At 34.4% G+C, this 26,850-nt stretch overlaps 1 protein-coding gene across 1 annotated transcript in view; it reads right to left on the reverse strand.

The window, feature by feature from the left end:
- The window catches only part of LOC140445956 (glutathione hydrolase 1 proenzyme-like), a 76,160-nt gene extending 54,104 nt beyond the window's left edge, over nt 1-22,056 (reverse strand). Inside the window, exon 1 of the mRNA XM_072538419.1 lies at nt 21,941-22,056. The gene's annotated coding sequence lies outside the window, so the exon portion shown is untranslated. The remainder of the gene's footprint in view (nt 1-21,940) is intronic.
- Between the last annotated feature and the right edge of the window lie 4,794 nt (nt 22,057-26,850).

Consider the following 26,850-nt stretch of genomic DNA (forward strand, 5'->3'; position numbering starts at 1 on the left):
TATCTTAAATTAATATATACATTTTTGTTTATAATGATTTCTTAAAATTTTATTCCGATGGATATTGTATTTATTTTTCTTTGGTTGGGAAAGAAAAAGTATGACAATATATATATATATATATATATATATATATATATATATATATATATATATATATATATATATAATATATATTTGTATACTGGTGCATAAATATCTAAAATGTATGCCACAAACTTTACCACTGGTTTATTGGCACACCTATTATAGTTTTAAATCATTTTTACATTATTTATACTCCTCCTGCCACCGTCAGTTGGATTTATAATATTACGGCTATAGCAGGTTTGTCCAGCAACATGTTAGAACTTAAATAATATATATAAATATATAAATATGTTACTGTTGCGTCATCTATTGTTTAGCTATTCATTTTTCACATCAGCATATGCTGTATTAATTTAAATTTAATCTCATGCCTATAATTACACTATTTATTCTAAAAATATACATGTTTAACCCATATGTTCGTGATATAGCCGTCCTAAACTTGCCTTTTTTCAAAATTAAATTCCAGATTTCATTTTTCGTATACTCTAAACTCAACTTAATCGCACTTATACACATTTGCTAGAAGTTGTGTTCCCGAAATTCAGCCAGTTCTTTATTTATCCATTCCTGCTTAAAATCTTAATCCCAGCCGCGTAGCAATTTCATTAGTTAATTTGGTACACCTGCTTATTCGGGAGTTACATTATGCTGGAAGTTCTCTTTTAAGCTTCTTAGTTACTGCAGATTTCGATTAGGAGACAGCAGAAGCGATTTAAAAGAGACTAAGAAGTCTGTAATACGGGCCTTGATACTTAATCGTTGAGACAGGCAAGTAAAAAGAAAAATTTATGATTTAAAAAGAGATTAATTGTTTTTCAAAATGTTTTTCATAAATATCAAGACATTCTCCAGTCATTTAAACCAACTTTTGAAGCATTTTATTTGCTTCTTGCGACATCCAGAAAGTTTAAACTTAGTGGAAAGTCGAATAAAATAGTCCCCCTGGGTAATGGAAATATAGCAAGGAAATAAAGAAGGAAAAATTAAGGGACAATTAGCCTAGTAAAGAGAAACAATTATTTAAGAAATTATTACATATTCCAAATTGATTAAAGAACAAATAAATTCATAGCTAGTAGGTAACATATTTACGTAAACATTTTACATTAAACAAGGATTGAAAACTCGACCCAGTTAAATGTATTACACGAGTCTCAAATATCAGGCCACCAAGGTTGTTTAAATCACGTTTCAAAACATAGACCTCCGCCGATATACAACACGAGGATCAGTCAGCAAAAAAAACAATAACGCGACCTTGGTACTACGACTGGAAATTGAGAACACGGACTGATAAAAAAGGCAAACAAGGGGGCCAGCGGCGTTAGTGGGAAGTGGTCAAGCCAGACGCTCCACGCCATAGTGTGGAGATCGGACGATACGCAGACAGTGGACGCGTTATTTAACTCGACGGGATAGTGTGACGTACAAGTGTCGGCAACTGGAGATTCGAAGGTTCGCAATCTCAGATCCCGGTAGACTGGAGGCGTATTCCCTAGCTAGAGCCTAGATACGCGGAGGTAACTAAGATCTATATACTAACCCAGGTATATCTAATGATACGGAATTGTACGACCTTTAATTCCTTGCTTGTCTCTTCTCGTCTCCCTTCGCGCCTGATCGAACATTTTGGTCATAACTGATATTTTGTAGTGTACAGTCTAGTTAATACATTGTAAACTCGAAATTTGTTTTTGTTATTCCTAGCCGTTACAGGTCGAGACTAGAAGAGATACACATTTCGCTTATGCAGTGCTCCGGCTTCTAACGTAAGCCCATAGCCTCTCACTCTTTGCAGGACCTGAGACCGAGAAGTCCTTATTCCCTTCCCTTTCTGAAGGTTTTCCTACCCTCTTGTAAATCCGCGAGGGCGAAACCAGTCAGTCCAGACTAGTGGAGCCAGTAAGCCTTGCCCCGCTCGCAGGGATAAGTATCTCCAAAAAAATTGTAGAGGCATTGATAAGGACATTGAGACAGACGTCTTCTACAATGGTGACAGCCTTATCAGAGTGGAGACATTTCATTTGAGGGGTTTAGTCGTTTTATCTACAGCTTCAATCCTAAATTATCACGCTTAACCCCCCCCCCCCCCAATATTATTAGAACGGGGACAGCGGTGTCTTCACCCCCAATATATTTATAATTATTATTACACCTGGGTAAAATGGCCCCCAACATATTTCTCGTAATTTTTATAAAACCGCCGTTTAGCGTTCTTAATTATATTTAGTACTACTAGCGCCACTTATGTACAAAGCCGTGAAGATGTGCGAGCATAATAGGCTAGTTTTAAAATAACCTCTAAAAACACATGTAATATTGCTAATTTCGCGTACGCGAAAGTTGTGATTTTAGGCGTTTTAATTACAGTACGTAGATTTTTTTAATGGAGTATAAACAGGGATTATTTCTGTTTATTTCATATCTGCAGCAATTTCCCTAATAATCAGAAGTCATTCACGTAAATTAGTGAATTAAAGTTTAAAATTAAGTTAAAAAAAAGTTTTGCACATAGTAACAAAAAACACCACTATGTTACTAGCAAAGTTTTTTAATATTCTAACTCTACAATTCTAAGTTACGGTAAGATCAATATTGTTTTAATAGATAATATATGGTAGCTAATTATAATTTATTCTCTTTCAGCCCTGAAGAAGCCAAATTAATTCTCTTTGGCGAAAACGTTCGGCGAAACAATTGATACACATTAGAGTATTTCTTGAAGATTTCCCCAATATTTAATAGTTTACTATTTAACTAATCTGCAAAGATTAAATTTCTTTTCTCTATATATATATATATATATATATATATACCGGTATTTAGGCGCTACGCCCTTCCGGTAGGGATCTATGGAGGAGTATCACCGAGCCGCAAGCCCTTATCTCTTACCGTACTGCTCCACCATAGGCCGATCAGACACCAGCATATTCTAGTCTAAGCCGCAGATTCATTTAGAATTTTAAACTGCTGCGTTAGCCTTTTTTTATTTTTCTGTACACCGAGCTGGGGCTCGAACCCACATCCACTGAACCATTCGACAGTGAAGCGAATGAGAATCGGCCGCCTAGCCCGCTTGGCTGTCTGACCGACTGACATGTTAGTGTAAAATTGATAAATATATACTTTTTGATAACTGCCCCAATAAAGCATGTTGTGTAGAGGTCAGGGTTTAAGTTAATTTTGTCCACCAGTGTTGCCGGTAAAAAATTAAGTAATTTATACAATAATAAAAAATCTAACAACTTTGTGAGACCACGTTATAGTAAAATTATCACTACACAGACCGTACTTGTCACTAGTCACGTCGAAAGGTTTGATGGAGTAAGTGCGTGCTATAAATCATCTTACAAATTCCTTTGAACAGTGTTAATTTACCGAAAAACGGCAGTCGAAGCGCTGACTATAAATAGTCAGTTTTGCCCCATCCTAGGGATCATAAACCATAAATATTGTTAAATATTGTGGGTAAAAACGGTATTTCAGGTTGGTTTGGTTCCCGTTTTTATATTTTATCTTTTTCTAGTATGTATTTTTTATGTCTCTCAAATCTCACGTTTAACTGTAGTAACTGCTAACCTTATCTCTATACTTTACATGTGTACATTACCTTAATGAAGGTAAATTTATAAAAAAACCGGTTTTAAAACCTGACTCTATTTTATTACCGCTCCTCATTTTGATAGCATCAGCAAATTAGACATAAAATCCCTTCAGCGTACTCAAATATATTTCACTCCTTATTACAGTCGATATCTTCGACATTCCCAGAAATGTCTACCACGGAGCTGTAAAGGAAACCGAGTAATCCCGTAAATAGGACATTTCCTTCTTTTACTCTCTTGGTACGGCTGTATTAGGGCACAAAAGGGGTTTTTCACAATCGACATAAAGTCGTTATCTTCTCTCTTAAATAGCCGTCGGCTAAATGGTTTTGGTCAGGATAGTTGAACTAAATCAGGGCCGTAACGTTTAAAAACTTGCTCAAAAGGATAAATAGTAGATAAGAGTAATATTAAATAAAAAACTTTATCGATTATAGTATAGCATGTAAAACTTATTGTTTTTAATTCGAGGCTATAGCTATAACTACTTTGTTAGTGTAGCTTCGAGTACAGGCAGAAACCGTCTTGCAATTTTTCCCCAGGATCGACCCAGTTATAACTCTCTCGTTCAAGCTTTAGAGACAAGATATAGCCAACAGCATCTAAAGCAGGTTTTTCAAAGTCAGCTGAAAGTTCGATACCAACAACACAACGAAAGCCTGAAAGAATTTGCATTTAGCGTACCATTAGGCACAAGATATTCTGGAACAAACTGCTATTCGGGCATTTATAGATGGACTACAGAATGTCGAAATGGAACAAACTCTTAGATTACAATATCACAAAACGCTAGATGGAGCACTGATCTGAGCCCATGCATAGGACGCGAAAAGCATTTCCGGATCTCGTTCAAAATTAAAAGAAATAATATTTCGAGAAACTGAAGAAGTTACTATTTTATTTCAGATGTTAAGCATACTGCAAAATCTCCAACAAACATCTCAAAATTCAAACAGTAGATGTTTTAACTGTGGAAGAATAGGACATTTATAGAATAATTGCGTAAGTCGGTCTCAGCCAAGGGTAGAACAACCAAAGCACGAGGTCAGTGGGTAGTCTAGATGGTGGGAAGAATAGGACATTTATAGAATAATTGCGTAAGTCGGTCTCAGCCAAGGGTAGAACAACCAAAGCACTAGGTCAGTGGGTAGCCTAGATCGACATTTAGAAATATACCATCACATAGTCCTACTAGAAATAATAGTAGATATAGATGCCTAAGAAATCGATTTTTCACAACTAAAGACAGAAAAGAAAAAGATGTTCTGGGATCAGAAATTACTTATTTAAAGGAGCAACTAACGATTAGTAAAAATGAAATGGAAAAGAAGACATCAGGCTTTTATTTTGTAGAATGTGTTAAATGAACCATTACATGAATTCCAAGATACTTTCAACGAATCGTATGTTTAAAGCCAGTTACATCAGTAATAGATATCTCGTGCTTCAACACAGACGTGTGAATGAATGCATGTGGCGGAAATGATATTACTTAGATGGATGAGTAGAGTGACAAAAAGGGTTACAATTAAGGAGTATATTAGGGGAAATCTAGGTTTGGCCCCAATTGTGCGAAAATAAAAGAGCATAGGTTAAGATGGTTCGGACATGTCGAGACTTTATTCACACAATACGAATAGTTGCTAATTTGACCGTTCCTGGTAGGAGTAGAAGAACATGTCAAAGAAAGCCTAGAGAAGATGCTTAGGTAGGACAGGTCGGTGAAGAGGATTGATATTGGTATGAGCCAAGATAAAAAGTTATGAAAAAGTATAATAAAACGATAACAAGATGTGGTATAAATTTGGTAGAAATTTTTGTGCTGTATGTTAAATAAACCGGCTATACTAACATATTATTAGAAAAAGTCTTTTTAGTAAGAAAAATTAGAAAATCTCTCTGAAGACTTGAGATCCATGTTATAAAGGATGTGCTGGTTAAAACTAAAAAGATAATGTAGCAAATTATGCGTAGTAAATAGATTAAGAACTAGAAGATTTTATATGTGATCAACATCGGATGATAAGTCTAATTAACCACATTTCGAAGGCATACACCAAGGTTATTTACAACAGAATAAGCAAAAAATGCGAGGATAACATTGGAGATTCGCAGTTTGGGTTTCGGAATTCTCTTGGGACAAGAGAAGCACTTTTTAGTCTACAGGTACTTATCCAGCGCTGCAGAGATATGAACAAAGACGTGTACATAAGCTTTATAGACTACGCAAAAGCATTCGATAACGTAAAGCACGAAAAGATAATTGAAGTTCTCCATAAGATCGGAGTCGACTACAGAGACATTCGAACAATAGCGAGTCTCTATTGGGGTCAAACAGCTAAAGTGAAAGTAGGATCTACATTGACCTATAAAATTGAGATCCAGAAAGGGGTACGACAGGGCTGTATCTTGTCTCCTATTCTCTTTAATATATACTCAGAAGAAGTATTTAAGACAGCGCTGGAGGAAAGCACAGAAGGCATAAAGATAAATGGAGAAATAATTAATAACATAAGGTATGCTGATGACACTGTGATTCTAGCAAGTAGCATGGAGGAACTGAGTTGCCTAATGAGTAAGATACAAAAAACAAGTGCACAATACGGACTCAGACTAAATATCACAAAAACCAAATGGATGTTAGTAAGCAAAACCCAACAACCACCACAGCAACTGATATTAGACAATGAAAGAATTGAACACGTGGATTCGTACATCTACTTGGGAACAACAGTAACTCAAATTGGGATCAAGCGAAGGAAATACGTATAAGAGTAGAAAAGGCAAGAGCATCGTTCACTAGCATGAAGCAAATTTTCTACGTATATCCTGGAGTGAGCACGTTACCAACGAAGAGGTACTACGCCGGATAGGTAAAGAGAGAGAGAGGTAGGAATAAGTATAAAGAAAAGAAAGTTGGAATACTTGGGTCACGTTATAAGACATAATAAATATAGAGTACTACAGCTGATCGTTCAAGGGAAAATAGACAGCAGAAGGGGTCCAGGGAGGAGAAGACACTCGTGGCTCCAAAACTTGCGGCAATGGTTCGGATTATCATCTGCTGAACTATTCAGATCTGCCGTAAACAAAGTCAGAATAGCCATGTTGATTGTCAACGTTCGGAACGGACAAGGCACATGAAGAAGAAGATTTTATAAATCGTTTCCTTTTGTCATCCCATCTAATTACTAAATATAATACAGTAACTAACATTCTTATGTTAATATATGGGAGATAATGATACTATATTAGCAGTATGTATAGTATAGTATCTCGTTATTTATAACGACGTATTGGTAAGAATTCGCGTTCTTTACTATAGATAAGTCTGAATGTAGTTAAACGTACCTTCAATTATTTGAAACAATTTTATAAAGACTATATGATCCAGTAAATAGCGGTATCGAGGCTTTGACTTCCACCCGTATTTTTCGATTTATTTCGATTTTTAATTTAGTAAAATTTTCCAAACTTAATTCCCTGCGATTACGTACATACAGATTTGTCCCACATTTTTACAAATATCTTGCTTAAACAACAGGGCAACACGTTCCAGCCCCTATTAATCTCCTCCATCCACCTCTGCGTCCACAATAGCACATCGGTTGTGGCTGATGTGGGCTGACAGCAAGGACAAAAGGGAAATGAATTTTTCAGGAATTTCAGCTTGCCTGATCCTGCTATACGATATTTTCGTGTTATGGCTTGTTTCCGACCCATAACGAAGAGGTCATGCTCTGATTAATACAAAAAATAAAATAATAAATTACCCCAGGTTGACGTAAATATATTTTTAATTACTTTTTTAAGGCAGAGGGATGACAATATACTTTTTTTACAGAACCGCCGTTTGGCCCTGCTGAACTGCGAAATACATTTATCATTTGGTGAGTGCTTAACATATTGATTATTATCATCTATTTACTTATTGTATAATTGAAAATCTTATTCAAAATAAGATTTTTATAAAACCCATTTCTTGAGTACCTTGTACAAAAATGAATTTGATAATCCTTAACTTTTATCCTGGTGCTACTGTTTAGAGATATGAGTGTATTACTTTAACAAAGAAGACTGATAGTCCAACATTCAGCTGAGTCTTTAGTAGTTCGAAGTACCATGTTTGGCGGCCAAAGACTTTCTGAACCTTAAGAAAAGTGCCTAGTAGAGGTTTTTTTATTTAAATTTTGTGTAATGGGTATAAAGATTTCCGTCAATACTACTGTTTTGTAATGAGCTAAGATACAGATGGTATACTCATAACAGATTTACAACAAAAAATGAATCGATGGACAGAATACATATCACAACTTTTTGATGACAAAGATAGACAAGAAATCTCAAACGAATATACAGATGATACAGGGCCTGATATAATCAGAGAAGAAATAGATTATGCAATCAAACAAGCGAAAAGTGGTAAGGCCCCCGGTCCTGATGAAATTCCCGTAGAACTGCTCAAACTTATGGACGATGAATCTATTAAAATACTCCTAGATCTATTTAACACAATATATAGAACTGGAATAATACCTAGGGAATGGCTCCGTTCGACCTTTATACTACTGCCAAAAAAGGCAAATACAAGGGAATGCAGCGAATATCGTATGATAGCTTTGATGAGTCATGCTCTAAAACTATTCTTGAAGATAATCCATAATAGGATCTATAGGAAATTAGACGTAGACATCAGTAACACTCAGATGGGATTCAGAAAAGGGCTAGGTACAAGGGAGGCTCTGTTTGCAATGAACGTTCTCTCACAGAGATGCTTAGACATGAACCAAGAAATTTACACCTGCTTTATTGATTTCGAAAAGGCCTTTGACAAAGTACAACATGAACCACTAAGACAAATTCTAATAAAGAAAAATATAGATAGCCGAGATATTCGAATTATATGTAACCTATATTGGAATCAAACAGCAAATGTGAAGGTTGAGGGTAGGCTATCTTCTGTTAGCCTACCCATTCAAATCCGTCGAGGAGTCCGGCAGGGATGCATCTTGTCGCCACTTTTATTTAATCTGTATAGTGAAACTATCTGTGAACAAGCACTCGAGGAAGAAGATCTTGGTCTGATAATAAATGGTGAGACGATCAACAATATAAGGTATGCTGACGATACGGTTCTCCTAACGGGAACGCTAGTAGAACTACAACATCTCGTTCAAAGTCTCAATATATACTGTAACAGTTACGGCTTGAAAATTAATTTGAAAAAAACTAAATTTATGGTAATCACGAAATCAAAGAACATCAGAGCTAATCTTGTAATAGACAATACAACGATTGAGCGTGTGTCCTGTTATAAATATCTAGGTGCTTGGATCACAGACGATACTGATCAGACAAAAGAGATTAGATGTAGAATAGAAATCGCTAGATCAGTCTTTAATAGAATGCGCAAACTCTTTTGCAATCTTGATATCAATATAAAGTTACGAATACGAATGCTGCGGTGTTATGTCTTTTCTACCCTGTTGTATGGAGTAGAGGCTTGGACACTAAAACAGTTGACCACAAAAAACATCGAAGCTTTCGAGATGTGATGCTATGGGCGCATTCTCAGAATATCATGGATGGACCGAGTCACTAACACGCAAATACTCCAAACTTTAGACAAAAGATGCGAAATTCTAAATGAGATAAAAACTAGAAAGATGGAATACTTGGGGCACATTGTGAGAGGTGAAAAGTACGAACTTTTAAGAAATATCATGCAGGGCAAAATTAAGGGCAAAGGAAGTGTGGGAAGAAGAAAAATATCGTGGCTTCGTAATCTACGTGAATGGTTCGGGTGTAGTTCGATTGAACTTTTTAGGCGCGCTGCTAACAAAGTCGCAGTGGCCATGATGATTTCCAATCTCCGCTAGGGAGAGTGGCACGAGAAGAAGAAGAAGTAATGTGCTAACAATATTAAGTAGATAATGGGGCAATTATCAGCGAGAAAAAGGAAATAATGAAAAGGTGGAACATTTTCAAGAACTGTTAAACCCAGAAAAAGAACAACACGAAGATGAAGAAACAATTCACCACACAGCAGAACAACTAGTTGAACAACCAACATTGGAAGAAACGATAAACGTCATAAAACATTTAAAAAATAACAAAGCACCTGGCACAGATGGAATAACTGCAGAACTGATAAAGAATGGTGGACATGCGCTATGGAGGCGTCCGACCGCATATGGACACTAGAAGTCATCCCAGAAGATTGAAAAATAGGAATCATACTTCCTATGTACAAAGGGGGAGACAAGCGACTCTGCAAAAATTATAGGGGCATAACAGTTTTAAATGTCATCTACAAGATATTATCAGGAATTATATACAGCCGCCTGAAATCGTTTTCGGAGGAGATTATTGGTGAATACCAATGTGGCTTCAGACCAAAGAGGTCAACTAAAGACCCAATACATATGTTAAGAGGTATACATGAAAAATGTGTTGAATATAACATACCTATTTACAACTTGAATATCGATTTTAAACAGGCGTTTGATGGAGTAGATCGACAAAAGATGTTAAAGCAACTATCTATGTTAGAGATACCGAATAAGTTGGTTAAACTTATACGAATGACTCTGGAGGGTTCCAAAGCTATGGTGAGAATAGATGGAGATATGACGCAGGCCTTTTATATTGAAAATGGAGTTAGACAAGGGGATGCCTTATCAACAACACTTTTTAATCTAACTTTAGAAGATCAATGCAAATATGCGCATATGCGGATGATGTTGCCATAATAAGCCGCAACAAAAGGGTATTAAGCGAAAAAGTTATAGAACTGAAAGGAGAAGCTGCTACGTTTGGTCTATATATATAAATGAGTGCACAAAATCGAATGAACATGAGAATCTGAAGGTAGACAATCATACCTACAAATATGCCTCCACTTTTCCCTACCTAGGCTCAATAATAAATGACAACAACAACATTAGTCAAGAAATACAAGCACGGATTCTTAGCGGTAATAAGTGCTTTTATGCATACAAAGACTTAATGAAAAGTAAGTTACTGAATCGTGAGTCAAAGCTGACAATCTACAAAACAGTAATTAGACCAGTGGTCACATATGGATGTGAAACGTGGACCCTCTCAACCACTGATGAAAATCAACTGAGAATATTTGAGCGCAAAATACTAAGGAAGATATTTGGACCAACCCAAGGCAGCGATGGTTCGTGGAGAATTAAAATGAACCACGAGCTGGATGAACTAATGCAGAGCGCAGATATTGTCTGATTTGTGAAGTCACAAAGACTAAACTGGCTTGGTCACCTAGAAAGAATGCCAGATAATCGAGCTGTAAAATTAGTTCAGAGATATAAGCCCCATGGAAACAGAACAAGAGGAAGGCCCCGTAAAAGATGGATAGACGACGTAGAGAGGGATCTTAAAACCATTAACATCAGGCAGTGGCGAAGGAAAGTATCCGACGGGGCAGAATGGAAGAACATTGTTAAGCAGGCCAAGACTCACAAAGGGTTGTAGCGCCATTAGAAGAAGAAGATTAAGTAGATAAATCAGTTCGTAGGGATCAATATTGGTTAGAGGTTTGTCCTATTTGGGGACTTGATGCCCTCTTAGTATGTAAATGTATTTCTGTCAGGTTGTTGGTGATGCTTTGTGGGAGCTGTTTTATGAAGATGTTGTCAAGACCTGTTGTTGTCCCACAAGATTTTCGAGCACATCAAATTGATTTCTCATATTGCGGTTGCGTTGCAAAGTAGGATCATATCTTTGGAGTAACGAAGATTTTGGAGGTGCATTTGAAGGATTCTACCTTTGGATATTCAAGTTATCTGAGAGGCCGTCTTATTTTTGTTGGATTTTTGCAATGATGTGTTGTGGAAAAGTGGATTTAACGTAATTGATTTCAGCATTACGGTTGGATAAGTCAATTGCTTGATTTACCAGATACCTATGTTGACGTCGATTTAAGATTCGAAAATATCTAACTGTGGATAATTGGTTGCTAAAAATTATTTATAAAGTTTCTAGTCGATGTTTTTATAATGTCTTATTATTTTGGTAGCATTCATAGGTATTTCGTTAGATGTGATTGAGTCGCAAATGAGACATTTAAATCATCGAGTTTACAACTAATGCTTATAATGCATGTGGCGTGGTCTTCTATTTTCGATGGAATTCTATTAAAGAATGCTATATGACTTTCATAGCAGATCCAAAACAAGCATCCCTAGAAACAGAACTGGAAATGTACGGAAAACAATCATTACAATTTATGTAAAAGTCGGAACATGCTTGAAACGATAAAAAATGTGCACAAATATACTTACTTGGCACAAACTGTCGGGAGAAATAAAAGTAACCAAGCTAGAGATATAAATGGAGGAGGAAGGAGGTGGACGGTATTTGGATATTTGGAACACATTTATACATAATTAAAACCCATTCCAATTTAAAATCCAAGATATTTAATGCATATATTTTAGTTATTTTCAAAGGTTTAGACGTGGTTTTGTACTATGAATATCTCGGACAGAATCAAGGAAATACAATGTTGACGTCTCTAATTGAATACGGAGCGATATCAAAACAAAAGACGCTGTGAAATGGACAGAATGGACATAACGAAACATATCAAGATGGAATATGAAACAAATAGGTTGAGGTTGGAGATGATATTAGATAGCGGCTATATTGTTAAAGCTACAGCTGTCAATTTGTGTGTTAAACTCTAATTTCACTATTTGGGAGAGTGAGTCATCGTTTGAAGGCGTAGAAGTGGGGAAAGACATATGAAAATCCAGTGGCGTACACTCACTTTTATTTCAACGTTAATTATATTATATTGTTTAAATATTATTGTTCAAAATAGGCCACAATATATTTATCTGCAGGTTTTTACTGAAGTTTCCATCTCTATATCCAAAGACCGTTTTCAAAGATATAAATTATAGTTATATTTATTTTATTTGTTTATTATTATATATTTATATATTCTTATATTATTTTCTTTTTTTTTTTTTCTTAACTTTAAAAACGGTCTCTGTACTAGAGATCGAAACGTTAGTAAAATAAACATGTAAATAGATGTATTGTGGCTTATTTCCAACATTCTCCCTAAAAATACGGAATGCCACAAGCAAAAAGCCACAGAAAAATAAATATTGCTATCATTTGTATATTTGAAAACGATCTCTTCATATAGAGATCGAAAAGTCAGTAAATTAAACATTTCAATTAAATATATTGTTACTTATTCCCAACATTATTTCTAAATATACAGAACGGCAAGCAAAACGCCATAGAAAAATAAATATTACTATCACTTGTATATTTGAAAACGATGTCTTTATATAGAGATCGAAAAATCAGTAAATTAAACCTATAAATAAATATTTTGTGGCTTATTCCATACAGTCTTCTAAAAATACAGAATGCCACAAACAAAAAGCTATAAAAAACAAGTAATTTTGCAGAAAGCTTACTGATGCCACCAGGCTGTCGCGGCTTCTCGTTTTTTTTTTGTTTTTGGTTTTTTTATGCTGATGCCTACTAAACTATTAGAAAATATTATTCGCTGTCTAAATCTGAAGATGCAGTGCTGCTATCGCTGTTATTATCTTCACCTGGTGTAATTATAATTGGCTCTAGTAAAACTTTGACATGAGTGTCAAATTCCCACATACGATATTCTTCTTTAATTATGTGGCCTATACATTTAGCCCATTTCTCTGGAGTTACATGGAGGATTGCTTGAATCAAAAGTTCCTTAACTTCGTTTAATTTGAGCGTTTTGTTATTGCGTGCTACTTTTCCTTTCACTTGCGCCCAGATAAGTTCAATGGGATTAAGTTCGCAATGATAAGGTGGTAGACGTAGAACTTTGACACCATAATCTTTTGCATTTTCATCCACAACATACTTAAGAAATTCACTTTTCCTTAACCGTGCAATGTCAAGTAGTTGAATTTTGAGTATTGATTCTTCGTATGCAATCCCCTTTTCTGTAAGCCATTCTTGAATTCTCCCTTTCCGCCATGCCGTCGTCGGTAATTGTTCTAGTCTGCGGCTATGATATGGCGCATTGTCCATAACAACCACAGACCCAGATTCCAATTTTGGTAAGATTCTGTTAAACCAGCGCTCAAATACTTCGGAAGTCATTTCTTTATGATAATCACCTGTTTTTTTCGACTCAAATTGAAGCAAACCATCATTAAAGAACCCTGTATCACTTCCTATATGGGTGATGATTAAACGCCATCCCGTTCCTGATGGAGCTTTTAATCCTGTAGACCAGCCTTTTATAAATGCTTCGCGTTTACTTTTGACATTTAAATCTTGCCAAACTTTTCCAACTGTATGACCTTCGTTAATCCAGGTTTCATCCAAATAATATATTTTGCATCCAGTGCTGCGAATTTTTCGTATTTCATCTAAATATTTTCTTCTCCACAGAATAATTTCATTTTTTTCTAATAGCATACTTATTCTGTTGCGTTTTACATATCGAAAGTTCATTTCGCGCATGGTTCTGATTAAGACCGTATGAGATATCTTGAGTAAAGAGTCATCGTTTTTGAGCTCTTGAGAAATTTTTTTCAGTGTTGGAATTTCACTCCGAAAATAAAATGAATGAATTTTTCGACGTATAATATTCCTTGTCTCGTCATCGAAAACAATGCTTTTCCTACCTCTAGTTTTACCTTTTTCTTGCTTTTTATTTTCCGATGTATTTTTATGTACACGATAAATACAGCTAACGGATACTTTTGTTAAACTGCTACAAATGTCGACCGCTTGGCTAACATTTAATGCCATTTTTCTGCCGATAATTCCTTCATAAACGTTTCGTATCATTACCTTCTCTTCGGACGTTAACATTTTCCGTCTCTTTTGCGGCTTTTCATTTTTGGTATCAAAATCAGAATTTTGCTGTCTTCTCTTGAAACAACTCGGTTTTTCGTCCATTGTATTTCAATAATCTGTGTATATGCTATATATACAATAATTTCAACAATTTTGTATAAGAATATAACTAAAAATTTACTATAAAACGACAAACTATAACACTCCTATTATCAATAACACGTTTTATCAATACTACAATACAGTATTGTTAAAACAGTATTGACAACAATAAGTTTACAAACTTATCACATAAAATATACTCACAAACTACACTACCGATAGAAACGCCAATTTAAAAGAACCATTTCTTCGGCGAAAAAATAATAAAAACTAGTTTTACCGCATGTCTGGGTCCGAATTGTAAAACGGAATTTCCTCGCTAATTCCAACATTGCCAAACGATTAAAAAATAATGTTTTAAAATATCGATTTTTATTTTATAAATTTAAATATGTAACGAAACGGAACATATAAATAAAATTTATTTCATTACAATTTTGTGCTTAATTTTTACTATTGAAAAAATCATGTTTTTTGTATTTTTATGACGGTAATAATCGCTGCGAGGAAGAATACAGGTTTTGTATGACCATAATTACTACTTGTGAACAAGAATTGGCTACACTGTACGACAACTTCTGGTCAAGTCTACTATCTTTTTCTTAAAGTGCCATCTCCGCGGCGGAGGTCGGCAATCATCATAGCTATTCGGACTTTTGAGACGGCTGCTCTGAAAAGTTCATTTGATGTACATCCGTACCACTCTCTCAGGTTGCGCAGCCATGACATTCTACGCCTCCCTATGTCTAAGTCTACTATAGAGAAGCACAAATAAATATACTACTTTATATATTCTGTAATTTCTTATGAGGAAACGCAAATTGCAATCGAGAAAACAGGCAGTTTTCGAGGGCCGCTGTGTACATTTAAATTTGAGGATATTCGGCGTTTAAACTATAAAATCACTGTTCTGAATTGAGGGTTTCTACTATAGATGTGTAAATAATAAAATTGTTTTATTAAAATGGGTGTTCCGTTCCAGCAACATTGGCGAAAAGTGGCCATAATCTCCTACTGAGAGGATTATTCGCAGTATAATGGATCAATTTAAGTCCACTGGTTTCAGTAAACAATCAACCAACATCCACATCTCGACGATGCGTAAGATCTACCAAAACATCGCCGCTGTCCGTAAAAATGTGCAGTAGAATCAGAGGAAGTTGATTTTTCGTCACTTAGAAGAACTCGGTTTTTGACAGGCCACAACTTGGGCGAATTTTGCATCGTGTCTAGGGCTTGCACCCTTAAAAAATTCAACTCACTTAGAAACAGAAGGGGAAGAAGAAGTGAACGAGAGAACGATGTGTGTTTGCTGAATAGGCTCTGGAGTAGCAGTTGTAAACTGGCCCTAATTTTCATCGAAAAATCATCTTCAGCAATGAGGCCAATTTTTGGATGAATGGGTACGACAAAACAGAATTATCTGATATTGGGCTGTAGTTATCAATCCAGATGAGGTCCAATAACGTCAAATGCATCCCCAAAAAGTCACTGTTTGCTGTAGATTTTGAGCTATTGTATTGAGATTTTGTATTTTTTATAGAGTCTAATGCAAATTTTGAAGCCGTTAATTTTACTCCTTCGTGTATTTTATTGGATGTTAACCAGGTAACAATGTTTATAAAAGTAGGTATGTTTATTCCATGATATAGCTAGTGCAGAACAATAAAGAAACTGAATTTTACAGCCTGCGTCACTTTGAGTTTCTCACATTATTTCATTTAAACCACCATATATGGAACTGAGTTTTCTCAGATTTAATTTTAACTACTTTTTATCTACAATTTTTATGAAATATATCCGGTATACTTCTTTAAAAATTTACGAAAATCACTTCACCAACAATTCGTTTACTCCACCACTGCCCACATCTCTGTGGTCGTCAACTCTATATTTTATTTAATCAGCTTTTTATCCAGGCATTTAAAATTTACTACGTTCTGGGGCGCAACACTCCTTTAATGCTTTTGCGAAAATCTGATTTTTGCCCTTCTGGCCAGTAACGTAACGGAAACCGTCGAACACCACACAGAGATGAACTTTTTTCGCTTATTTTCGACCAGTAAAGAAAGGAATGAAAATAAAGGGATCGGAAATGATTCATTTGAAACATATTATTACGCATGTGACGTCTGAACTGTAGTTTAAGTTCTCATATTTAAATGTAGATAGAAACTTACCGAGGATAAAATAATATTATTTCGACTGGATTGTACGTGAACCAGAAAAGCTGCCAGGAAATCAGAGGAAGAATTAAATAAAGTATGTAAAAACTTTCAGAAACAGACAAAAATAGATAGAAATAAATAGACCAGACAAAAAATAAAAGAGACCAAGTCGAAATACATGGCGCTCAGTATACGATTTTACTATGGTCCAGCAAATAAATAATCATATGAATCATTTAAAATCACGCAGTCGAAATGTGCAAAAACGCCCAGAATCACGTTTTATTCACACAAGAGCTACAGTATATTCAACCAACTTGTCATTATCCCCTTGTTCATAGTTTTGCATATTTTGTTACATTTTTTTTAATAAATAGTATTCTTGCATAATGTTATTTAACGTAAATTTCTTTCACCTACTTTTGTAATAATTTTTTTCTGAAACAAATACTACTGTGCTAAGGATAATTTATATTCAGAGTAGATATACAAGGAACTAAAATATCACTTTTAATTTTTGTTAAAAAATACTTCGGAGTAAACTGAAACATTTTGTCAATTTAAATAGTGGTGGTTAGATTGACCATATTTATGTCTGTTAGAGTGTACCGTTTTTGAGACATCTGCGATTACGGGTTAAAGTAAGGGCTTTGGTAAATATATTTAACTTTTTATTTTCAAATGAAAATTCTTCTTCTTTAGGTGCCATCTCCGCTACGGAGGTTGGCAATCATCATAGCTATTTTAATTTTTAAGGCAGTAGCTCTAAATAGTTGTTTTGAGCTGCATCCAAACCATTCTCTCAGGTTCTTGAGCCACGAAATTCGTCTTCTTCCGATGCTTCTTCTGCCATATATCTTTCCTTGCATTATGAGTAGCAGGATGCCATACTTCTCGCTCCGCATCACATGTCCGAGATACTGTAGCTTTCTTTCTTTAATTGTAAGTTCAACTTCCTTCTCTTTACCTATTCTTCTCAGTACTTCATTGTTCTTAACTCTATCTACCCAGGAAACCCTCATAATTGTTCTATAGGTCCACATTTCAAAGGCGTTAAGTCGTCTCATTGTGTCTAGATTTAACGTCCATGATTCCACTCCATAGTATAGTACACTATATACGTAACATTTTGTTAGGCGTACTTTAAGAGCTAATGTTAAATCTTTGCCACATAGGACCTTTTTCATTTTCATAAAATTAGAACGTTCTTTTTCGATTCTGACTTTGATTTCTGCAGTGTAGTCATTATTTTCTGTTATAAGTGTTCCTAGGTAAGTGTACTTTTTTATTCTTTCGATCTGCTGGAATTCTACTGTCAAGATTTCGTTAGTATTATGGTTGTTTTTACAAATTTTCATAAACTTCGTCTTTTTGATATTGAGCGAGAGTCCGTACTCCCTACTACACATTACTATTTTACTTATGAGTCTTTCCAGGTCTTGTAAACTATCGGCTATTATTACTGTATCATCTGCATATCTGATGTTAACTAAGACTCCATTTACTCTTATGCCGACTGTTTCATCTTCCAGAGTTTCTCGAATTACCTCTTCAGAATAAGCGCTTATATAACGCTTATTCTGAAGAGAAATGAAAATACTCGTACTAAAAATAAAATAATTGTGGGAAACATTTTAATTTGTTTATGTACGGTTTGCAACTATTTCTAAACTTTTTATCAAACATGATTACATTACAATCAACATTCCTAATGACCATTAGGCTAATTTGCTTATTGTGTTTGGGATCGTTGTAAGCGGTTATATTATATTTTACCTCTCAAGCACGACAGCTAGAAAGTTTCTGTCATATTGATCTAAACTCAGTATATTGTAATTCAAACGTGTAGTTTCAAGTGACCGTCATGCCTAGACGTAAGTTGGATATTGATGAATTAATTGCAAATGTGCATAAATATTATACCATGAAAAGAGATAATGGTGGACCTTTAAAGTTATTAGTATGTATAAATCAACGCATTTGTGACGCACTCGGGATAAGTGAAAGTAAGCTAAAAACTGCAATATGATGTGCGCCATAACCCTTTGTTTGTGCTCAGATTAGCTTAATCAGGTTCAAATCGCAGTGATATGATGGAAGTCTTGACATGTATGATTAAGGCGATGTTGTTTGATTAAACACATCAACTCTACCTTAAGTGCATTCTAATATTACGAAATATTTTTTTCCGGAGCCATTTTTGCATTTCGGGATATCGGTGTTTGATGTGGGAATTTGTTCAGTCTGGTAACTATGCTGCATTATGCGGCGACTATGAAGGTGTTAAATAAATAAACATTGCGCGATTTTTGCCATTTTTTATGATTCTCATGAAATCAATAAAATGTATTACTTTCATTGGCCGATCACTATGTAATTTCCGTTGGTAAATCCTAGTCTTCAAAACCTATAGCATGAAATTTCGGTTTGGAGTTTTGGCAATAGGTAAATCTAAGACACTTGAAATATGCCTTAAAAGGGCTGAATTTAAACATTTAAAAACAAACGAACTAAAACATTTAAAACTGCTTCTTTTTGATTGCACATGTACATTTTTTGAGCCTACATAACTTCAACTACAAATTTTACCCAATATCGCCTTTGTGGGTGCTTTTTCAGTGACGTGTGGTAGTTTGTACTTTAAAAGTTTAAATTCTTCGTTTTTTAGGTATATTTTAAATGCCTTTAGTTGTTACCAAAACTAAAAATCAAAATTTTCTTTAAATTTCTTTCTTTTAAATAAGTTTTGAAGATTAATTAGGCTCTCACAATTGAATTTCCACTACGATCGGTCAATAAAAGTGATCAATTGTATTGATTTTATGAGATTTCATGAGAAAATGGCAAAAATCGCTCAACGTTTATTTATTTACCACGTTTACAGAAGCCGCCTTCATTTGCGGCAAAATACAAAGATTGCATAATCGCATAAAATCTGCAACCCAATGCAGCGATGGTTTCGTGGAGAATTAAAATAAACCACGAGCTGGATGAACTAATGCAGAGCGCAGATATTGCTAGATTTGTAAATTTGGTCACCTAGAAAGAATGCCAGATCGAGCTTTAAAAGTAGTCCAGAGATGAAGCCCCAAGGAAACAGAACAAGAGGAAGGTCGCGTAAAAGATAGATAGACGACGTAGAGAGGGATCTTAAAACCATGAACATCAGACAGTGGCGAAGGAAAGTATCAGACAGGGCAGAATGGAAGAACATTATTAAGCAGGCCAAGACTCACAAAGGGTTGTAGCGCCATTAGAAAAAGAAGAAGAAGAATCACATAAAAAGTACTAATAAACATTTTTGTTCAAAGTTATCTAAGCTATATTTTGATTTAAAACGTTTCTTCCTACGGCGTACAGATTCTTGGTTTATCGATTTTTTCCGTTTTCCCCTTAGGTGGGGCGTTTAGGCGGAAACCAGGGGGTAAAAGTAGTAAACTTTTTTGTATATTTTGTGTAATTACTTTTTAGACGGGAATAAGCCACAATTAAAGGTTAAATTACGTTTATTGACGTTTCAATTTCCACTTCGGAAATCGTTCTCAAAATACAAACATTAGTAAATTGACCTTTAATTGTGGCTTATTCCCATTTAAATAGTAATTACCTTAAAATGTCACAAGAAAATAGCTTCAGAACAGTATATTTTGTGTTCCCAAAATGATATTATCAGCAAAATTCAGCTTGTTCGTATGATAGTCAGCTTGTGCATAGATTCGATACTTAGACGGTATTTACAATAAACGATATTTACATACGAAAAACCTAAAGTACTTAAATTCCATACGCTTGTACTCAATCCATAACCAAATTTAATGCACGCTGGTAATAGATTCAAACAACAACTTTTTTTTAATGCATTACAACTACTAAAGCACTGGGATGAAATTTTAGGATATTCCGTTCATATTTAATGGCACGCCAAATAGGTCTGACACCGATCTTTAAAATTATGAAGCCATCTGTAAAAAATCAAAGGGGACTAAAGGGATCTAAAGGGAAAAGGTGTAAAAGAAGACGCGAAACTAAGTCATACAATAACCAAATATAAAACAAATAAAACAAAAGATTTTAATCAGATTAGATTTATCCTAGACCCAAATAATAAAATACTAGTACACGAAAATTATGTCAAAAAGTGATGAAAAAAATACTTTGACAGTTCACTTAATGCAGAATTTTACAGATCAGTTAAGCGAACAGAGACAGTACTCGTAACAGCAATAGTTACCAAAATAACAAACGGTGAAGTTGCTTCACCACAAAAAATAAAGAGAGGTTAAGCATTTGGACCAGATAATATCATTAGAAAAGTGTGGATAGCATTAGAAGAAACAAGAATAAATTGAATAATTGGTTTGTCCAATAGGATTATTGAAGTGGGACAAATGTCAGACGAATGGAGAAGCCGTAAATGTACCCATCAAGCAGAACAACGACAGGAGAAAGTTTCATTATAAGGCACTTTATGGAATATATAGAAACAAAGAGACAAAGGTGATATGGTATTAATTGAACTTAACAAACCGTATGATAGGATTCCCCGAAAGTGGAATTATGTGAATATTGTAAGAGTTATGTATGATGGAGTAACAGATACAATCCACAACCAGCTACCTAAGGTAAAACACACACTCTTGATTGATAAGTTATCTCTACTTTGAATAACTATTTACCTGTACGTAAAATTGTCAAGATTTTTACACCGTCACACATACAGAAAAAAAAAGACCAAAAAAAATCTGGTGAGAGGCGCTTCGACAAGAAATTATGTGAATGAGAAGGTATTAGTATCGTACAAGATATAAACTTCTGGGAAAATGCAATTAGGAAAGTTGACGTATAGGAATAAAGTCAAAAAAAAAATGATAATAATAGCATAGGTAAAATGTATTACCTACTTTGTTCTATTGCTTTCATTATCAACATATTCAGAAAAAAACGTCTTTTTTATTTAGCGTATCTAAAACAAAGTATCCACACATGCTTTAATTTTATTTCGTTTAACATAGAATCCAAAAAGACCAAAGAATGTATGTGAATACTAAGACGCAAAAATTATTTAAACTTTTTTAGTATTATAGGTTTCAAACTTTTGTCAATAAAGAGTAAATGAATACTTACTATTTTAGGTAAAGAAGTAGAATAATTATACTGGTAGAGCCAACTAATCACTGAACTAATACCTGATTAACTGATTAACTATTAACTGATTAAAATGACAATTTATTTGAAATAGTATAAATAAAGGACGTCAAAATTGTAGTTTTTTGTATCAACCGTTAAACCGTGTATGAATAATTTTGATGAAATAAACAAAGCTTTTTGCTGTACTCAAAATCATTTGAAATAATACAAGTTTTTGTAGTCCTATCCATGTTTTAGTACCAATAAATTCGCTATGAAACTCATTTTTGTTTGGTTTTGTAATAGACCGTCGGGCTTCAATACGACGTTCAACCATGATTTTATTCCTTATGTCTTTTTGTGTTCTGAAAATGTCATATGAGATAAGCAAAAAAAAATAAATTTAGAGTTAAACCGGGTTCGTTTTTCTGAAACTAGAATTTTTCTTATTTTCGCAAATTTTCAAAGGTAAATTTTTTCGTTTTCGCCATCTGCCTTTATGCCTTTTTTTACAGGTCCTTTATCGTGAAAACTAACAGACTTTCCAGTGGGATGAAGGAAAAAATCACGGTCGCTGACCTATTGACATTACATGTTAAGGTCATAATTAACAGGGTATACAGAGTGTTACATCTCGAGTTTTCATAATTTTTTGCAAAGACGGACCTCAATTTTGATATAGGTTAGTTGGTTGTCCTTTTAAAGTAAAAGACATGTTTTGACTGATCTAATTGTACTCGCTTTTTTAAATAAGAAACAATTTTCCTCAATAACTAAATTTTGACAATGACAACAACAAACTAACCAAATTTATAGACGGAGACAAAACTTCCCTATTACCTTTTTATGGCTTGGTCACATATAATCTTAAAATAATATTAAATATTTCCATAGCTGAAATGAATGGGTCCGTTGAGAGTGTTTTTCACTGAAAGTAAAACTTAGGAGTTTTACATATGAGTTTAAATTTAAGATACATTTCCTATAACAATTAAATGACTATATTGTACAGTTTCCATCAGACTGGTTACCACCAAGTCCATAAATGTCTCAATGTATTTTATAGTACGTCAATTCTTTCACCATTCCACTTTGTATTATGTGTTTATTCTTTGATTCATGTTGTTGTCCTCTTAGCTTTTAGTTTTTGTTAAAAACAAAGACCTATGTACTGAGGCGTGATAATGAGGTACATATTGAAAGCCTCAAAACCGGTAGCCTACAAATTCTACTATAATAAAAAAACTTATCTAAGATTGTAAGGATTGACTTATCTCCTATACATTAGTATTATGGACTCCCATTGGCAACCTTTTTATCATTTGTAATAAATTCGTTATTATATATGGGAGATGCTTGATGACCTTTCGTCAAGACATTTCCACGAAAGAAGTATAGACATGTCCAATGTGATTTTGACAAAGATTCAATTTACCATATTATACTGATTCTGAAGAAGAGAGGGTTAGAGGAGAAAAGAGGGAAAGAAATTGTAGTCAAACATCTTTATATTTAGATTTCACACCAATAACAGTAATAACATTATGGAAAGTTATATTTCCAGAGCTTTCTAATAAAAACAGTAACTCTTTAGCTATTCATAAAAAGTAGTTGCACAGTAAACGCGGAAAAATAAAATAAATGAACATTTTAATTTTGGTTTTCATTAAATTTTGACATGGCGTGGCAGTGTGACTGTGTAGATGTTATAAATTAAATATAAATTATACTGCGAAATTCGGGATGAAACTGGCATTTCCGTAACTTGCACGTTTCAATTAAAATTAATTTTTATTGCTGCATTGCCGTACCGAAACGAATTTTGTTAAGCGGTAAATTATGTTTTTTAATCTGCAATAACAATGCAATGCCAACTTTATCATCCGTAAAATTCAACGGTAATAAATTAATTATTAATGGCATACTGGAAATTTAATTTAGATAAATTTAGCTGCCGCCTCTTCATAGGATCAGGCCAAGATTTTCCTAGATTCTAAACTAATGTTTTAAAAACTTACCAAAGGGAGAACAATTACAAGTAAGATGCAGCCTGCCCTTCCTAAACCCAACCTTTGCAGAAAGTTTATAAGCATTTATAAAACAAAAAGCTAAAAGAATTTTACGTTAAAAAAACAAAATTGTGAGAAGCATACAAAGTTTATTTAATACAATATAATCTTACAACATTGATGTTTTAGTGACACTCTTGAACCAAATTTATAGTTCAAGCGTATTACCCAAAGAGTGGTTAACGTCGATTTTTATTTGTCTCCACAAAAAGAAAAACGCAAGAGAATGCAGCGATTACCGCACCATCATGTGCTAAAGTTACTACTAAAAGTCATCTATAACCTAATATATGACAAACTGGACATAGACGTTAATGATACACAATTTGGTTTTCGCAAAGACCTAGGAACGCGTGAAGCTCTTTTTTCACTTAATATACCGATACAAAGATGCCTGGACGTCAATCAAGATATATACGAATGTTTTATTGACTATAATAAAGCATTCGATAAAGTACGACATAAACAATTAATTAATGTCCTGAAATCAAAGATGATTGACTACAACTACCTCAGGATCATATCAAATTTATACTATACACAGCGAGCAAAAGTACGTGTTAAAAATAGCTGTCAAAAGAAATTGAAATTAGATGTGGAGTGAGACAGGGATGCGTATTGTCGCCAATTATTTTTAATGCCTCCTCCGAAGAGATCCTGAAAAACGCTCTTGAGGGTGAAACAGCTGGAATAAAGGTAAATGGAGTTCCCATTAACAACATTAGATATGCGGACGACACTGTAATCTTAGCCGAAAATATTGAAGATCTTCAGAGATTGGTGACCAGAATAGCGGAGTATGGAAAAGAGTATGGTCTAACAATGAATGTGAAAAACGTCAAGGTCGGAACCAACGTCGAACAAATGGACAAATATGCATATCTGGGAACAATGATCAACTCCACAAATGATTACATTCAGGAGATTAAAATCAGAAAAGAAAAGGCTAGAGTGCTGTATACAAGGGATTTAAAATTGGAACTAAGAGTTAGGTTGGCGAGGTGCTATGTTTTTTCGACTTTATTTTATGGAATGTAATCTTGGACCTTGAATGCGACATCAACGAAAAAACTGGAATCATTTGAGCTGTGGGTGTATAGAAGAATTCTGAAAATATCATATACATCAATTGAACTTTTCAGAGCAGCCGTCTCAAAAGTCCGAATAGCTATGATGGTTGCCGACCTCCGCCGCGGAGATGACACTTAAAGAATAAAAACAACTTTTAAGAAGAATTTACAACTTTAAAAGAATAAATACCTAAATATAAATATTAGACAGAACAATATTATACAGTAAACTTTGCATTTCTGGCCTTTTTTAAGGCGAGTGTTTTAACAATGTCAGACACATTTACATTTTCTGAAATATTCTTTTCAATACAAATCATGGATAAGTCTGAAAAAAAAATTGTTTAAAAATTCCTTTATAAAAGGTGTAATAATAAAAACCCTATCGGGCTACATCACAGAACGTTTTCGGAAATAATATTCCATCATCAGTGCTATCTGGATGTACATGTTTTGAGCCACTAAATACTTGGGTAAAAATTCTTTAAATATTATAAAATTAACTTTAAGTTACATTATTTAACTTTATAAACTAGAATGTTTTAAGTTACAACAGGAATAGATGACATTAATATATAATGGATGCGAGGTATGGGTGATGACAGAAGACAAAGCGAAAGCTGGAAGTCTTTGAAAGGAAAGTGCAAAGAAAGATATTTGGATTTATTAACGAAAAGGGATTATGAAGATCCAGGTACATCCACGAACTTTATCAACTGTTCAAAGAGGCACCGATCTCAGAATTTATTAACCTTCAGAGATTTCGATGGGTTGGTCATGTAGTGAGAATGGAGACTGAAAGATTGCCAAAAAGAGCCCTAGATAGTAAATTGCAGGGCGCAACACCAAATGGAAGGCCACGGAAAAGGTGGGAGGAAGAAGTGATAGCGGACGCGCAAAATTTGCTAGATGTGAGAACCTGGAGAAGATCGGCGCATGACCGGCAAAGTTGAAGGCATAGTTCAGAAGAGGCCAATGCTCGATTTGGGCTGTAGCACCCTTGAGGAGAGATTTAGTTGATTACATTTAATGCTTTTATTTTAGGAGAAATATAGGGTACACAATTTAATTTTTATTATATAAATCTTGACCTACAATATCTTTTTCATTTACACTGGATCACATAAAATATTTTTAAGAACCTTTTATATTGCAGACCAATCCTATAGGTCGTTGAAAAAATTAAACAATGGATTATGCTGCTTTATTTGTTCAAACCTATTTTTTAATTTTGATAAGGCAATGTTTAATATAACAAAGGAAAAATTAATTTTAAATTGGTCAAATGTTATTTTTGAGTTTTATTTTTACACTCGTAGTCAAATAAACGCTTTTTCTTTTGGGGACTAATTAAATTAGTCGGTGGAAACGAAGGGTCGCAATCGATATCTTGAGCAACTTTTTTGGCCTCTTCCAAAATAATTTTACTGGGCACCTGTCTTTAGAAAATACTTGTTCGTCCACAATGAGGTTAATTCACGGTTTGTAACATGCACAACTTTTTTATATAAATCCATTTAAAGCCGCAGATGCTAGATCAAATTTGTCTGTTTTCAATTGTTCAGATCTCGTTTGCTTTACGTCAAATCTGAGATATTTTATAATATCTTTGAATTTGTCTCCTAGCATAGTTTGCCTAAAAATCTGAGGACCCCATACTATTGACCACGACCTGCTGGTTGGGAAGCAAATTTTCTTCCAAAGTTATAGTCCATGTGTCCATGTGTCATTTTTCAAACATCGATGTACTTCTGTAATAGTGCATTTT

The sequence above is a fragment of the Diabrotica undecimpunctata genome, chromosome 7 (assembly GCF_040954645.1).
Source record: "Diabrotica undecimpunctata isolate CICGRU chromosome 7, icDiaUnde3, whole genome shotgun sequence".
NCBI classification, from domain to species: domain Eukaryota; kingdom Metazoa; phylum Arthropoda; class Insecta; order Coleoptera; family Chrysomelidae; genus Diabrotica; species Diabrotica undecimpunctata.